At 41.4% G+C, this 18310-nt stretch overlaps 1 long non-coding RNA gene across 2 annotated transcripts in view; it reads left to right on the forward strand.

The window, feature by feature from the left end:
* LOC146174113 (uncharacterized) overlaps nt 1–16713 on the forward strand; it is a 100739-nt gene extending 84026 nt beyond the window's left edge. For both annotated transcript variants that reach the window (XR_014702381.1, XR_014702380.1), the window contains exons 2-3: nt 16379–16539; nt 16630–16713. This is a non-coding gene — a long non-coding RNA (uncharacterized LOC146174113). The remainder of the gene's footprint in view (nt 1–16378; nt 16540–16629) is intronic.
* The last annotated feature ends 1597 nt before the right edge of the window (nt 16714–18310 follow it).

Below are 18310 nucleotides of genomic sequence, written 5' to 3' on the forward strand. Positions count from 1 at the left end.
CAATAGGTGTGGGTTAGAAAATATTCACTTCACTTGGATGCTCCAAAATACCATCGTACATTAGGGGAAGCTTCAAAGTATCAACTGTATATATTTTCCTTTACGTCTGAGACAGAACATGGCCTGGTATTCGTAATTTACTTTCCTGGTGTCGAAAGAATCACTCGTGAATACTTGGAAGGAAGAAATGGAGCCTTTTTCAACAAAACCTCCAGCAGTATCAAGTACGCTATAAAGAGAATGTTTAGGATTTTCTGTTGTGTTTGTAAGGTGTTATACTATGTGACTCCAATGTACAGCGAGCGAACGTTCATTTCTTCAGGCTGCAGAATTTTTTTATTCAAGCAAAAAATATATTATTTACTGGCGTTTAAGGGTTAATGTGGTAGCTTCGGGCTGAGAGTGAGTGTGGCGTAAGAAATCAGCGCCCAAGTTGCAAAGTTTGTGCAGACGAGCGATGATACTTGGGAGCATCGGCGGTCGGCAGTATTAACTCTACCGCGGTATGTTGATAACGACGGGGATTAGCTCTGCCCCTTATTTTCTCGGGATTATGTATGTATTCTTAGATATCCAGCGATCGATAGCCAAAGCCAAGTGAAGGTACACCGTAGCAGGTTCTTCAGGCCGCAAATAGTATTTCATGGCCTTTCAAAATATATGTGGCTGACCTCAACGTAATGAAAATAGGGAAAATGCTTATCAAAGGCTATCAGAATATCAAACTTTTTGAAGATTCTCTTCGCAGATATGTATTTAACGTGCCGCACTATACGCCTGGGCCGAGCAGACAGGACATGGTCGGCTGCGCACAGTGGAGACGTCAGATGTGGAGACGAGTTCCTCGGTGCATATTGTAACATGCAGATGCCTAGCCCTTTTTAAAATCTCGTGTATGGTGTTGCTTATTCCCTAGCGCATGCTGGGCTGACAAAGAAAGCATTATGCGGTGTTTCTCCCCAAAAATCTTTCAAGATATCTCCCGCAGATGTTGCAGTGATATTAGTACTATCTGCAGTGCTCGTTCAGAAGACCAGCCCTACTGGCATGCCTTTGTGTCTGAAGCATTCTCTTTAGTTCACCCTTTATTGTCAATCTCAAAAGGGTATTTGAGAGTTTTCACAAAAGCGCGGTGAAAGCTGCTCCGTGAAGCTTCTTTTCACCAAGATCACAATAACATTTCTGGTAATGGTGACGTGGATGTGTGGACAATATTCCAATTTTTCTGAAAGTAGGTTTTGAAAGTCTTGTGTTCAAGATGAATATTATAGCGCACGAAGATGTCTGCTACTGTTTGCCCAGTATTGTACAGAATGTTTACAGGAATTGCGTTTTCAACCTGTCTTAGGTCTGCCTGATATTTTGGTTCAGCCATAATAACTTGTGCAAAAGCAACTTAGAAGTTACAGTATACTGTGGAAACTGCTGGAAGCGTTTTAAATCTCTTATATGGGGACAAGGTATTTCTTTTCAGCCTTATAAATGTGTGGAAAAGCACCTTCAACACTGCAAGATAGCATGGATTTTGATTTTGATTGATTTATCGTTTGAGATAAAGCATTCAGCATTCCGAGGATCAAATTTTTTAAAAATTCTTATAGGAGCATGCTGCCACATCGATGAAGTGTCTGAAGACAGTACAAAGTTTCACCGCAGCAGATGCTAAGGAAAACATTTTTTTCGCTCAAAATTTATCTGGACTTGGAAACACTATCCGTGATTGAAAAAAAAATTAACTAGTTTTTTTACTGAAACACAGGTGGGGCAGCGTTTGAATTCAAGATCATGTATGCTGACAGTAGAAGTGGATGCTTCATATTTGTGACAAGCGAAAGGCCATTTGGAAGAAGTGAGTTTCATTTCACACGAACACTACGCTATATATGACTTAGTTTATCTATACCGACGCACAATAAATATAATAGCTGTTTTCAGTCTTGCATTCAAGTGCAATTTCAAGACGAGCTCTGAATCAAGAGCGACTGTTAGCTCCTTTGTTACGATTTTAAGAGGTAAACTCACTTGAATGCGAGAGAAATCTGAGCGTGTCTGCACTTCAGTAAGGCACTTTGTTGCACATAGGAGCCGTATTATAGAGCAAAGCAATGAAATGTTTTCATATTTTTCTGAACAAAAATGGAAGAATATATAGGTGCCTTCCTGAAGTAATCTGTCATTTTATTTTGGGTACATTTTGGCTAATTTTTTTTGCTAGTGTGGAGGAAACCTGCTTATTTTTTTTACAAACACTAATATGTGCAGTTAGACGCTGCAGCTGTCCACGGTAATTTTGTCCCAAGCAGAAGGGACAGTTCTGCGTGGAATTAAGTGTGGCCCTATGGAGAAGCACCTTCAAACAAATAGCTTCCAGCCGTCATTAGAAACCATGTCATATTTTCGGATGACAATCGTCCTTTAATAATTATGACCTTCCTCGTACATTAAAACGAATACTGATGTTTGAAACATGAAATACACTCTCCGCAGGTGCCACTCAGATATAAATTCAGCAATGTGCAATGCTGGCTGAATAAACAGCACTTATTCATGCTAAACCAGTCCAAGGCCTTAAAATGCAGCGGCTCAAATTCTCCTCCAGGAGGTTCATTAAGCTGCAGATAATGACACTTAATATATTTACAGAATGCGTAGAAGCCATCGTTTTCTACGAACTCTAGAGACATGCTAGTAATAAGCCTGATTTTGAAATATCATCTAACATATTTTTCTACACAGGGTAAAAAGGACACTTATATACTGATGCATCAAACAACAGGTAGATTTTGTATATGCTCAGTAGATAAAATGTATGGCCTTATATCATTTAATTTGCACTGCTGTTATTGAAAAGAAAAATGTGGTATAAATAATACCTGCTATTCATTGGAGATCATGGGTTTTATTTCTCATTGCAGATGTTATAAAATTTTTGTCACGAAACATTACTTGGCATTGGAAATTATTTCTAGAGTGCAAGTGTGCAGCTGGTTAGTGTTTAGTGATAATTTGTTTACGTTTTGACCACTCTCTTTTAAAATATATCCAGCTGTCCAGCTGGATATATTTTAAAAGAGAGTGGTCTGAGGAAACGACCATGACGTCACGAGATGGCTATTTAAAGGACTGTCCTTGCGAGGGGCTCTTCAGTGGGTGCGGCAGCAACGCCAAGATGCATCGTTCAAACCCATTTTTGTTCGCAATCCAGGTTACGCTTGGCTGCCTGCTGACTTTTTCCGGCCCTTATTCGACGGCTTCTTCAGCATGCAATTCAACGACGGCGCTGGACGGGCTGCCTGTGACCCCTGGTCATGTCTGGCACTTTCATCAATCACCAGATGGAGCCAACGGCTACCGTCCGCCTAACAGTGCAACGTTATCTGAGGAAACGACCATGACGTCACGAGATGGCTATTTAAAGGACTGTCCTTGCGAGGGGCTCTTCAGTGGGTGCGGCAGCAACGCCAAGATGCATCGTTCCAACCCATTTTTGTTCGCAATCCAGGTGAGAAAGCGGTTCGGCAAATCTTTTCGCAGAAATAATGTCTGCCTCGTTTTGCTGCCGTGCCCACACCTTTTGCTTGAATGGGTTTATGACCTGTCGGTTTCCTTGCGGTTTCTGTTGCTGCTAGCTGGTGATGTCGAGTCTAATCCTGGGCCTGATGGCACAACGCTTGTCGAACAACTTAAAGCAATTGCAAAAGACATCCAAGAGATAAAGAATGAAAAAACGGTGACCAATCGGAACTAGGAGCAATAGATAAAAAGCTGGAGAAAATTGGAAAAGTGGAAAAACAGGTAACAGAATGTGTCCAAAGGATTGATAAACTCGAACAACTGGTTATGTCCTTGACAAAAAAAGTTGACGATTTGGATAACAGAAGCCGCAGATCTAACCTTATCATTTATGGTATACCAGAACACGAGAACAAAACGCACCAGGACCTGCTCGATGTTGTCGAGAACACAATCTTTGAAGATAAGTTAGGAATAAAAACGGCTGGAATCGAAAGAATACATCGCCTTGGGCGAAAGCAAATGACTGATGACCCCAAACACAGACCTGTGATTATGAAGTTATTCGACTATCGTGACAAAGCGAGCATACTTAGTAAAGCAAAAAGTTAAAAGGGACCGATTACTCAGTTAGTGAGGATTTTTCGCGAAACATAAGAGACGTTAGGAAGAAGCTATGGGAAAGAACAAAAGTGCATCGCGACCAGAAAGAGAAAGTTTTCTTGACTCACGATAAGGTCAAAATAAATAACCGCTTGTACACCTGGGACGATGAAATCAACGACATAGTGGAAGTTGCAAAAAACGAAATCTCGAGCGACGGACCAGCCAAGCGGACTCGAAACCGCGGACGGACCTAACTGTTCTCAATGGTAATGTGCGCAGTCTTGTAAACAAGACTGAACAGCTGGAGGCAATCCTGATCGCCCATGAACCGGACATTATTTGCTTGACTAAGACATGGCTGCACGCTGACATTGCAAACGATGAACTAGCTCCTCCGGGCTATACCATTGTGCGAAAAGACAGAGAAACTAGAGGCGGTGGTGTTGCTTTGCTTCTCAGGCAAGGCATACACTACTCATTAATGCCTGATGTTGCAGGCGTAGAAGCAGTTTGGTGTAAGATCCGATCAGGACGAAGCCACATCTATGTTGGCGCCGTGTACAGACCCCCCCCCCCCCCCCCCAAGCTGAAGTGACTTACCTTGATCAGCTTCTAGAGTACATGCACAAGCACATGTCGGGAAGCGCCATAATAATGGCAGGGGACTTCAACCTCCGTGATGTAAACTGCAGCTCTTTGAGCCCATCCAATGTAACAAACAATATCTTGCTCAATTTTTTATTTACCTTCAACCTGACCCAATTGGTTTCTAAGCCTACCCGTGTGCAGTGCACTTCAAGTTCCATCTTAGACCTTATTTTCGTAAGTAATCACTTTTTGAAAGGAAAGAATAACGTTGATGTTCTTGAAGGGTTATCTGACCATGATATGGTTCTGTGCACGCTATTGATCCCAAATCAAATTCGCCAGTGCAGTACTAGAAAACACGTGTACGCATTTAACAAAGCAGATGATAATGGCATTATGGCCTACCTTGCCCACGAATACTACGACTTCCATGAACTGTTTACTGAGGGCTCCGCCAGCATTGATGAAACCTGGTTACAGTTCAAGGCTCATATTATGCACTGCCTGAGGCAGTTTGTACCACTAGTAAAAAAGACTATAAATAAGCACAATCCGTGGATTACACGCGAAGTCATACATTTCAAACGCAGAATTAAAAGATTAATGAAACGCAACAAACTACGCCCGCTTCCAGACTACTGCCAAAAAGTGAACTCATTGAACAGATTGATAAAGGAAAAACAAAAGTAGCGAAGCAACACTTTTGCAGTACAACGCTCAGTAATTTTATCAAGCACTCCCCACAGAAATTCTGGCGTTATATAGGTCGCAAGGACAACGCCCCAAAACCGTTATCAGCGACTGAAGAAAAGAAACAAGCGGAAGCGTTTAACGTGTACTACTGTTCCGTATTTACACCTGATAATGCATCACGCATGATTTCAGGCCGGATAATATGGAGCAAAATGATGCTCTAGGCGCGCCAGTTATAACCGAAGCAGGTGTGTTATCGCTGCTTTGAAATTTAGATGACAAAAAGTGCAGTGGCCCAGACGAAATCCCCAATTGCTTTTTGAGACGTTATGCTGAACCTATAAGTAAATACTTATGCTTAATTTACAATAAATCAGTCTCCGAAAAATGCCTCCCAGCTGAATGGAAAATTGTAAAAATCGTGCCAGTTTACAAGTCGGGCGATTCGTCTTGCCAGTCAAACTATAGGCCAATTTCTCTGACATCTACTTGCTGCAAAATCTTAGAAAATGTAATTTTAAAATCGATCACAGAGTTTGTTGAAAAAAACATCCTCCATTCCTACCAACACGGCTTTAGGAGAGGTCTGTCTACCGTTACTCAACTGGTAGAGATCCTGCATGATTTCGCTAAAGCAATTAACGACCAAACCCAAATAGACGTAATTTATCTAGACTTTTCTAAGGCCTTTGATCGTGTCTGCCATGCAAAACTGCTATCAAAACTTCAGCACATTTTAGGGGATGGGCCAGTTGTTAAATGGATAAGCTGTTACTTATCCGATCGCCACCAGTTTGTTCAGTACGGTGCCCACACTTCCCAAACTGCACCCGTCCTTTCGGGTGTACCTCAGGGCTCCGTATTAGCCCCTATCCTGTTCCTTCTGTTTATAAACGACATAACTAGCAAGGTGGAATGCAAGATTAGCTTATTCGCATACGACTGCGTCCTATATAGAGAAGTGCAAAAGCGCCAAAATCAAATTGCTCTTAACAAGGATTTTAATTTGATAGTCCAATGGTGCTCAAACTGGCAAATGGCCGTCAACCTTAATAAAACAGTATCAATGTCAATTACAAAAAAGAAATCCAAACTTTGTTTTTCGTACAGTTGCTACATCATCCTGAACTCTGTCACCCAGTATAAGTATTTGGGCGTCGTAATATCAGCAGATCTCGGATGGGCGGCTCATGTGGAATATGTGGCAAGCAAAGCGATGCGAAAGCTAATGTTCCTAAAAAGGACCCTGCGTACTCTACAAAGGAAGCCAAGCTTCTGGCTTATGAGACGATTATACGCCGAGCAGTTGAATACGCGAACGTGGCGTGGTTTCCATTCACCCAAAATCAAATATCTACTCTCGAAGCTGTCCAGCGAAAAGCCGCGCGTTTTATCTGTAACAGATATACGCGAACCGACTCGCCGACGCAGATGCTGGCCGAGAACGGTATTCATGCATTATCTAGCCGAGCGATGCTACAACGTCTCAAAATTCTGTATCTCATCCTGCATAACAAGATTAAAGTAAATCCTGACACCTATATTTCTTTTAATACCTCCAGAGAAACCCGTCATAAGCATCATCTCGCACTTCAAGAATATTTTTGTGCTAATAACACATACAGTTTCTCGTTTTTCCCGCGAGCTGTGCGAGACTGGAACTCTTTAGATCAGGAAGTGGTCTCACAGTCCACTATCGACAAATTTGTTGAACTTGCTGGAAATTGTATATTGTCAACCACGAGGAAGTGATGACATCATTATGTGTTTGTTTTATTTTCTATGTATAATGTGAACCTGTGATGACGTCAACCTGTGAATGACTGTATCTTTCATTTTTTATATGCTTGCTTCTTTTCTTTTTGCTAGTATTGTAAGAGTTTTCGATTTTACCCTTCTGTACATATGTGTGTATGCCTGTATGAGCAAAGAACCCACTCCTGTAAAAAGCCCTCATTGGGATTGACAGTATCTGAAAATAAAAAAAAAATAAATACATTAAAAACTTGTTTTATGGATCGAGCTTATATTACAATTGCTTTTAAGAATTTCAATAATTAAACATTTCTCAATTTTGGGAACTTGTAATAATGTCCTATTTGGCACAGTGAGAATGTTGAAACATGGGGAATTCTTCGTTTGAGCGGAAGGTTGGGGTAAAAGTGCAGAGACAGAACTATAACTTAACGAAAACTGTTCATTAGTTTTATAATATAACCAACGTTGAAATATGTTAAGCTTTTGGGGAAACCATCTGCACATATAGTTTTTTGAGGTTTCATATATATACCATCCCGCCGTTCCATGAAATGCAACGTATCCAATCACAGGATGTCTTCTTATGCAGGCTGCCGGCTTCTTAGGACGATGGCTAAGATGAAATATCCAATTCCTCAGGCCTGCTGGAAGGCATACATCGAGAATTGTCCAGCGAATGATGTATTAATCTACGAAAAACGTTGTGGACATTTCCTGCAAAAATGGCAGGAGTGAAAAACAAGTAAAGGTTGTGAATGTATGCCAGACTGAAATATTAAATATTTTACCTTCCTCCCAAACCAAGATCAAAGTGGTAATAGCAGAAGACATTTAGTCGTGTTCTGAGAATTGCCGCTTTCATACGTTATCATAAGGGCTGTATATCGCATACAATCTAAGGTATAGCCGCAGCTTTGTAATTTCTTACAATATATAATGACATATGTGCCAATCTCGTGTGCTGATCCTTTGACACTGACCGCAGAAACTGCTGTGGAAGATGCTTTCTTTAGACAAACACGTTTAACGTTGGGCACCTATCGAGGTACAAAAGGTCCAGAGCTAATTAATTGTTCAATGTTATGCTACTGAAAAAGTTGTATGAGGTAATAACATCACATTTCCTCACACAATATCACTCAATTCACATAAGAAATCGCATATAAGTCGCATATAATTGCATAAGGTCTCATAGTTTCTTGTACATTATCATAAACTAAGTACGATATTTTATGATATTGATGTACATCGTACGAGGTTCTATGCGATTAGATGAGAATACATGAGGTTATTGCCCCGTAGAACTTTTGGTTTTTCTGTAGGGATAGTGTAGCTTTTGGAGGTCAAATGCTACACGTCGAACGAATCTCAGAGTGAACACCTCCATCCGTGAAAATTTCATCATATCGTAAGTCCTCATTCTGCAGCCGTTGTGTTGTCCAGCGCAGCGCCGGCGGTGGTATATACCGCGCCAAAAACGCAGCGGCGCGTTGTTCATACACGAAAAACGAGCAGGATAAAGGGAAACCTGTTCGAAGAAACCGTCGCTCTTGCCGTGTCAGTCTACGTCAAGGCTGTTTATTTTCTCTTTTTCTAAAAAAAGGAACATCAGAACATAACAAACTTTGTCATGAATAAAGTAATTGACAAACACAATTTAGGAGATTATATTTGATACATCCCTTCAAAAACAAATCTAATGTCACTAACAGGCAATATTATATGGAAAGCTCTGTTCGAGGCCATGTTTCGCTGAGCCCCACGGATATATTTCACACTGAAGTTAGACCAGCACCTATTGTCAGCCTCCTTGCAGCGGCTGCTTTTCGGTGCGCAGGAGAGTCGCGCAACGCATGACAGTTTTTTGCGTCCAAGCTCGCACACCGTCGTCTGCAAGCGTGCTCGCGCCGTGGAAAGTACGCATGTAGCTGTTACCGCTATCTGCAGCGCCACCTCTTCCACTTGTTCGTAACTACGATGAAGCTGTTGCGAACAGTCTTGTGGGAGAAGCGAGCTAGCGCTAAATGACGCGTCCTCAATGGGGCATTGCTCTGTCGCATTGGTGGACGCCAACATACAGCAGGAGCATAGGGCACACGTCGCAAGAGTTGGTGGGTAATTGCCCTCCTATCAGATGAGGCTGCGATGAAGATCTATAACTTGCTTGGTTATGAATCCAAATATTCGATATTCACTGAATTTAATATTCATTTGCCACTTCTTCTAAACTTTTGGTTACAATAAATACGCGTGGTTATTTTAAATACTTTTATTCTTTTGCTTTTAAACAAAATTTGAAGTCCGCAAGACTTCTTTTGCTAGACTAGTAACACAAATATTAGCGAAAAAAATAAGCAACGAACATTTCATGAAATGTGAATGCGAATGAGAAGAGAGTTTTTTAATCAATTTTGTGTTAATCATATTTTAACAAGAATGTCTGATTGCTGATGTGTTGAAAGGGTTTGGAGTTTTCTCGAATACTCACCAGTCTTCATTCTTAGGGAAGTAATAACGAGTTCTCTTCTAAAGGCTCAGCTCCATGAGCCCTCGAAGCGCGCGTTCTCGCGGTTGGATGCGCGCGCGCCGGCCAAAGGAAGTCTGCGAATGCGCTACGCGCCCCCTACAGGCGAGCGCGTTCACGACGCACGGATCCTACAGTGCCAGATATTCGGCGCGCGCGCTGCTTGCCTCCGAATTCCAACGTGAAAGCATCGATCAATTAGCGGGCGCTCTGCGTCGTGTATATCAAACATTTCTTTTGTATGTTCTTGTGTTTTCATCACAGAGGGTGTAAAAATGCTCCAGAAGTGGGGGCAGAGCCTCCACGACAAGTTCCGCCGATTATGCAGCGCGTGACTAGGCGCGTACTGCGCCATGCGCTTGGAGATGTGTGCCGCTTTTTTTGCGCGCCGGGGCGCGGTGCTCTCTGCGCAGGCGCGCACGGCGCCCGGCACGTAGGGCGCACAGGTATCTATGGAGTCGGGCCTTAAGCGCCAATTGATCATCAGTCATGGATAACCTGTCTATTGAATCAGAATAATGTATTTTTGTGCATGGAATATTTGTTTTATCCTTGAACTAGGAGCATTTTCAGCTCGCCCAACATTGGAACTCGAGAAGCAAGCGAGCTTACCTAGAAATTTTAATATGAGTACGTGAGGAAACTATGACACGATAAAACATTTGAAAACCCACTAAAATAAAACAATAAATTAAACAATCCAGAGACGGCCCAGAATTGGCACATTAAAATTATATGAAGTAAAGATAAAAACATTTGATTAAAGAAATACCTCCATAGAGCACGGCAAGACATCTAAAAACGTCAACGGCAAATAAATCGACACTATTGTAATGCTAGTGACAAAAACTGGGCCTTGTGTGGCAGAAGAGAAGAAAGAAGAGAAGTGAAGGAAGTAGCAGTGGTGTTTTAGAGCTAGCAGGCCTCACCTTGTTCCGATCTCACCTGCATTGTAAATAAACACCCCTTTACTATTGAGTGGACAGGGCTTAGTCGACCCGTTTTCAAATACCTACGGCGCTACAAGAACAACTGCAGCTTCACCGTATGATCGCCGCCTTGCTGGACTGTAACCACTTCCGATCCTTATAGGGAACTGAACTGACTCCAAACGTGCACTCCGCAACGCTGGAAGCCAGAAGGCGATATCCCTGCCCCCGCTAGCCCTATTCCGCATCAGTCTTAGCGGAAACCACGGACGTTTGCAGGAGAAGAGGGAGAGGACGTCGCGAAGTAGTTAACTAATTACCAAAGAGTTAGACGGTACAACCTACTGCACCCTGTCCCCATGCTAACCAATGTCAATTTCTATCCGAACGATATGGCGATTATTTGGTTTGAGAATAACTTCGACAACCGGATGAATTGGGAATGGTTTGCAACCGAGTTAGAAATCGTTTTTGCGTCTTTTTTCAGAGCAAAAAGCTGGCTGAGGAGACCCTTGACCAAAGTTCTCAATTTCCCTGTGAAACTTGCACCACCTATAATGAAGAGATCGTCCGCTTATTCTAATGCGTCAATTCAAACATTCTCTTGCGGAAGATAGAGTCGGCCACCATTTGCAGTGCATTGCGTCAATGTGTACAACTTTCTTAATTGCCAAAAATAACCTTGACACTGTCTCTGATGTCATTAGACACGTCCGCGCGTTTCAAGTTCACAAAACACGCCAAACGGCGCCAAACGTGGGGCGGCTGGCATACGCGCCTAGCGTGGTTAGCCTTGATGACCATGCCCTAGTGAACCTCTAGTTGACTATGCTGCAAATTGTACGAGAACGTCTACGCCTCAACCCACACTGTTAACAAATTTGCACCCTTAAGGGTGCAGCTCCTGTAAGCGCACCCTTCCCACATCCTTATGTTTTGCTGTTTTTTTAAAAGGTGCGATTCGTGCATTTTTACTTTCAGCACACTCATGCAGCTTGTAAGGGTACACAAGAGTGTTGCAGGGCGATAGGTTTCGCGCTACCATATAAAGTTATCACGTAATCTACTATTACATTTACGACAATTTTCAGGCTTTTCCTCACAGCATTACAGCAGTATGGCGAATCTAGACTATGGGGTCATTGTGGGTGAACGTTTTGAATTTCAGCATATTTCGCCCAATTCTTGCTGCCAGTCCTCTGATGTCGCCGAACGACGCCTCGCGACCTTTACCTTCGTCGGCATTGGTCTCCTACCTCAGAGAATTACGGCCTAAAAGTAAACGAACCTTGTCGCTATGTTCGCAATAAAACCTACTTGAAGGTAATGTATATTAGGGAGGCCTGCTGCTGAAAGCCCACGTTACTTGAGTCTGGCCACGAGCCTAGGCAAGTAAGTACAAAAGCAGCGGCAACTGATGTGATACAACGCAGCAAACGCTGATGCGGAACATTTCAGAAGTTGCTCACTGTTGTTGTGAAGCGAAAAAGTATATTTGCGGTCAGTGTATGTAAGGGGTTGGAAGCAGTCGACTTCATATTTTGAGTAAGGACAGCGAACAGCTCTTTAATATTGTCTGCTTCATTACCAGTTCAACAAAGTACATTATAAGGGAGTGGCAAAAAACCAATCTAAAGCCAGTTCTCCCTTCAAACATATACATTTGGGTAGAAAAAAAGGTAGGCAAAGCGCTTGAGGTTTTAACTGAAGCCCAAAGGGAAATATAGTTCTCACTCAATAGGCGTGGGTTAGAAAATATTCACTTCACTTGGATGCTCCAAAATACCATCGTACATTAAGGGAAGCTTCAAAGTATCAACTGTATATATTTTCCTTTACGTTTGAGACAGGATATGGCCTGGTATTCGTAATTTACTTTCCTGGTGTCGAAAGAATCACTCGTGAATACTTGGAAGGAAGAAATGGAGCCTTTTTCAACAAAACCTCCAGCAGTATCAAGACCGCTATAAAGAGAATGTTTAGGATTTTCTGTTGTATTTGTAAGGTGTTATACTATGTGACTCCAATGTACAGTGAGCGAACGTTCATTTCTTCAGGCTGCATAATTTTTTTATTCCAGCGAAAAAAATTTTCTTTACTGGCGTTTAACGATTAATGTGGTATCTTCGGGCTGAGAGCGAGTGTGACTTAACAAATCAGCGCCCAAGTTGCAAAGTTTGTGCAGACGAGCGATGATACTTGGGAGCAGCGGCGGCCGGCAGTATTAACTCTCCTGCGGTATGTTGATAATCACGGAGATTAGCTCTGCCCCTTATTTTCTCGGGATTATGTATGTATTCTTAGACATCAAACGATCGATAGCCAAAGCCAAGTGAAGGTACGTCGTAGCAGGGTCTTCAGGCCGCAAATGGTATTTCCGAACGTTTCCGCGTTCGAGAGGCATCACCGCTAGTGATGACATATATATATATATATATATATATATATATATATATATATATATATATATATATAAATTATTTATTTATTTCAAAAAATTACATCCAGTCCTCACTTGTCACCCTGTACTGTGGAGAAGCCTGAATGCCTAAATATTTTTATTCAGCATTACGTCGTCAATTTACATGCTAGGGCTAAAGGGCTTGGCATGATTTAACCTTAGCCTTGAAGCAATCGACTCCATTAATTTAGTTAGATCCTAAATTTTCTTTAGTTTTCCTTTATTCAATATAGTTCATTTAGATGTGTTTGACCTGTAAATAAGAACTCCAATGCAATTTTATCCACAGAACCAGGCTGTGACACTTGAGAATTATAAGCAAAAACAAGATCAGCATAGATGTTTTTAAACAATTAGTATAAATCGCTGAAGCGTCACTGCCTCCCCATTTTCCACCCATAACGCTTCTCAAAATCAGATAGGTCTTGACAAAAACTTTGCTAATAAATTTACTCTGATTAAACCTTCCTGCGCACTGCAGGGGTAATTATTTTCTGTCTTGTGTTACCAGGAAAGATTTTTCAGCTGACATCAGTGCCTCCAGCTTAAATCAAAACGAGTTTTGTCTACCATGACATGACTCAGAGAAGACTCGTATATTACGCTCGAATCATTACCATAACCGAACCATAAATTTGCGCCACCTGATAAGAAACACAACATTAAAGCCATTGGGACCAACATTAATGAAATGTAATATATAGGTTCTAGTCATTCTCCTAGTTTTATGCCTAGCCGATAATGAACCTTGTCATTGAAAATATTTCAAATGAACAAATTATCTTAACATTCGACCTCGTGACAAGTTGCTTGGGTTATGTTCGTGAAGAAATGAGCGGTACAGACTTGTTCCACGGTTTAAAGAATATAATGAGTGCTCGTCAAGACTTTCGACTTCAGCCACGACTGGCGCACAACATATAGAGTTGCATTATCCATGAATATTACCCTTTTGTTCGAACTTTTTTCGAACGGTTTGCGCAGTAACTGGCAGCGCCATTATGCAATACACTTCAAGCTTAATGTCGCTATATGCAGAAATATTCAATCATTTCTAAAAACGAATTTCTATCTCTCCTCAAACGAGTTTTTTATTTCTCAATACATGTAATAGGCATGTTGCGTATTAGCATTCGTTTAGGACATTTGAACTTCGAAAACGAAGAAATTGTCAGCATCTTGCAACGCCGCCAAGTGCCATATGCGAGACCAGTCTTCAAAAGATACACGTGCACAAAATATGATGTCTGACGTCCGGGTTAAAAGGCAGAGTCTTTGTTACCGCATATCAGCACACGATGTGATTATGACGGCTATCTATGTCTTGACGTGTACGCTAATGGTGCCACGCGGTATTTATGCTGTATTACCCTACGAAGACAATCCGCCAAATTTCCGACACCAACGGGCTGCTGAGGCAAGTAATTTCGTATAAATATTCACCCAAAGCCTCTCTCCATGTTAATGTAAGTCAATTTTAGAGGGGAATTAATCTGATATTTATGATAAATGCAATATTGTAAAGATTAAGATGTACCTGCAAAAGTGGAGAAGAATAAGATATGTGCGCTGTTCTTCAGTGACATCGCTATCGGTGCGCGCGCTGGACCTGCTTTTACGCGGACCGTTCCCGCCGTGCTTATAGATCATGTTCCAGTACCTCGAATAAATCCCTAACCTACAAAAACAAATGCATTGTGCAATATGAGTGTTAAATAGCAAATTGCAATCTGTATGTCGGCGTGCGCTTATTGTGTGTTGCGGAACAACTTTCCCAGTCAAAATATATTGAGCACAGCTGCCAGAAAGCTTCCTTTCCAGAACGAGTATCTTGCCTGAAGCGTCCTAACAATATTGAAGAGGGTATGCTACTCCATTAGCGCACTCATTTCCCTAAGGTTCTTATATTACATTAACAATGTCAATCCATCTTTGACCGGGAAGACTATTGTAGTACTAACAAGTAGGCTGCTATGCCTACTTAGGACAGATAGCAGGCGCAGGCCCGGCCAATGAAATAGAAATAACAAGAAGATTGAGATGTAGCGCAAATAGTAAGCACTTGCATACAGTGACTACCAGCTTAAAGATACCACTAGGAGGAAAGTATATAATATTTGCGTCTTACCGGTGCTTACCTATGGGCTGAAATGTTAAGGCTAACAAAACGATTTTACTTATGCTGAGTGTTCTGCAGAGAGCCGTGGAACAGACTATTTGTAGGTATACCGCTAAGGGACAAGAAACGTGCCGAATGGGTCAGAGAAATAACTCGTGTGGATAATATTCTAGTGGAATTAAAGAAGACATGTGCATGGACAGAACATCTGGTAAGGAGAAAGAATAACCGGTTGTCGCTGAGGCTAATTAAATTGATTTTATGGGGGAAAAAGCGTAGTAGAAGGTAAAAAGCGAGGTGCGCGGATGACGTTAAAGTTCAAATGCCTAAAGTGAATACATGCAGCACAAAAGCAGGTTATATGAAGGAGTATGGGAGAAGCCTTCGGCTTTCACTGGGTATAGACCAGCTGATCATGCTAATCATGATGACTACACCCCTCTTGCGTAGGTTTCATGGTATGGCCGAGCAAACACAAAGTGTAACGAATGCGACTGCTAGCATACTAAAGCTATTTAGGATCTCACGTGAAGGCAAGTCGTAACCGCCTGCAATTAGTTGTTGAGACTAAGAGCTCATCATATTCACGATTGTACGCAAGTTATATCTGCACAAAGCATTGCTCATGTTCGGTTTACCTCACCCCTCATCGATGTCTTTCGACACTTGCGCGTGATTCGTTTTGTGCTCGGTGATGAAAGACTTCTAGAACAGAAAAACTATATTTAACAATCGTTCAGAAACATGGGGTTGCATAGCAGAGGCTGCCCCTAAAATATATGCACCTCAGCTCAGCAAATGCAACGCAATCGTTAAACACAAAAAGCAGTTGATGCGAACAATTAACGACGCAACTTTCATATCGCAGCACGCCATCGGTTGGATTAACAGAGAAAGAATTAGATATGGTAAAATATAATCTGCTTCCATGATTACGAGTCTCAACTGATCACTTCACATTCCTCGAATAATATGCTGCTAGTGTGTCATTAATTACGGGGTGCACATTTTATAAGAATTCGTGTTTCTTCGAAATAAAATCTGAGTTATAAGACAGCGCTTCTCTCTTGTCCCGTTGTTCCGCGCTGCTTTGTCACATCTTCCATGAGTATAGCTCTCTTATTTATTCATCTGTCATGTGTTTTTAGCCGAATTACTCCGAATATTTACGATTCACTTTCTCGCAGGTGACTGCTCTTAACCAGATGCTTGTTGTGCTAAGGCAGAGCCTAAGCCCATTGATGCGCCCTTTCACGCCATGCCAAGCAATGAGAAAAATGTTCCTTGTTGGTGAAAACCAATTCAAGTACAAGATGTATGGTACACCCAGCGGGGATCCGTACTCTATGTGAGCTCTGAAGAATATCTCTTCATTTGTGTCTTTTCTACAGGTTACCTCTATTCACTTTTACACTCGTGTGACTTTTTTTCTATACAGGTTTTCCTTTATTACAAATATGAGGACATCAATAACTGCTCTTCATCACCACCATAACGTTCTTTCATACCAGACTATTGAAAGTAAGTTTATTGTTCGTGTGAAGACGAATAGAACTAGATAAGAACAAGTAGGTAAAAATTACAAACAGTTAATAGAAAGTGCTCTTATACTTCCAATAATCTTTGCATCTAGTGGTATCCTCAAAGAAGCGAGTACTTTGGCGTTGAGGGAAAAACATGAAAGTTGTGTGCTTTCGACGCAGCAGATCTGCTTTGTGCTCCCTTATGAGGAAATAAATATCAGCTAAAATGGGTTAAGTTGATTCGTCACAGCAATGTAGAACGCATTTAACAGCAACTTTTGCCCTAAAAGGTTATCTGTGGTTTTACTAACAATAAATAATTTGTCTCTCATCTTTCTGAGCCTAACCAACTGGGCACAGATAAATTATTGTACTGTACAAAAACTTCACGTGAATTCGAACAGAAAGTTGAATTGAGTAAAAGTACGTTTACGGCACCTCTTCAAGGAATCGCCTGTGTCAAGTTACATAGTAGGGCACACAGCAACAGAACTTATCGCTTACATCACTAACGTTCAGACATCTAGTCTTCTCGGCGATCATCGCAGATCGGAATGATCCTACATTCGAGGATTTTGTGTTCAAGATGTATAATGCATTATGCCCATAACAAGCCCAAGCAGTTTGCTGAAACTACGAACGAAGTGCAATCTCTTGTGGACCGGTGAAACTATTCACAAAAGTTTGGCTGACATGTGTCGGTGGTTTTGAGCATGCATTAACCAAAAATAGGTTGTTTAGCCAAAATGTATACATGAACAAACATTTAAGATGATCGCCTATTTAAATAACAATATAGTACATATTGAATGCTGCAAAGTCAGCGGCAATGACTTACGACGACTTCGACATCATTGCAATCTACAAAAGGCCGTTATAGGTTATAGTCCTCATTTACTAACACGTGCACTGTGAAAAGACGCCGCGCTCAGTTACTTTAAGTAGTCACACTAACTGAAATAGTAATGAAAGAATTATGACTGCAGCTCTTTTCTGAGCCTGCTGCGTCGCGAGCAGAAAATGCTCAAATGGTAATCCACCTGAACGGCATGATGACATGTAATTCAACATTTACATGCCTAAATGCCGGTTTCTTCCCCTGTTCATTGCAAGACATTGTACAGATCAACTCTCATTCATAACAAAGAATACAAAACACAATGCTGCCTCAGTTCCCTATTAATGGGCGCAGAGCTTTCATAAAGGTAGATAAACGGCTATTACTAATACTGAGAATCACAAATGTGCCTATCTTTGCATAAAACCTCACGTTAAAAATAGCTTTGAACAAGGAACACATCTCAACTCCATTTATTCGCGTCATACATTTTATTTGACCAATTAGGCATTTTCAATTGTAAATTTTAATCATTTTTCCATGAAGCGCATAGAATTGTGGCGCTTCAAAGCTCTCCTATATATTTAGGGTACTTTATAGCTTTACCTTTGGATAACCACATTTTTCTGCTGATCAGCAACTAACATTACCTGTATTGCTCCTGAAACTAAATCTGAATAACTCACAGTGGATGGGTAAATTTGTAATCCTAATATTAACGCACACAAACAAAACACGCACATGCATAGTAGAACGTT

The sequence above is a fragment of the Amblyomma maculatum genome, chromosome 11 (genome assembly GCF_055883805.1).
Source record: "Amblyomma maculatum isolate TAMU_Amacu chromosome 11, ASM5588380v1, whole genome shotgun sequence".
Taxonomy (NCBI): Eukaryota; Metazoa; Arthropoda; class Arachnida; order Ixodida; family Ixodidae; genus Amblyomma; species Amblyomma maculatum.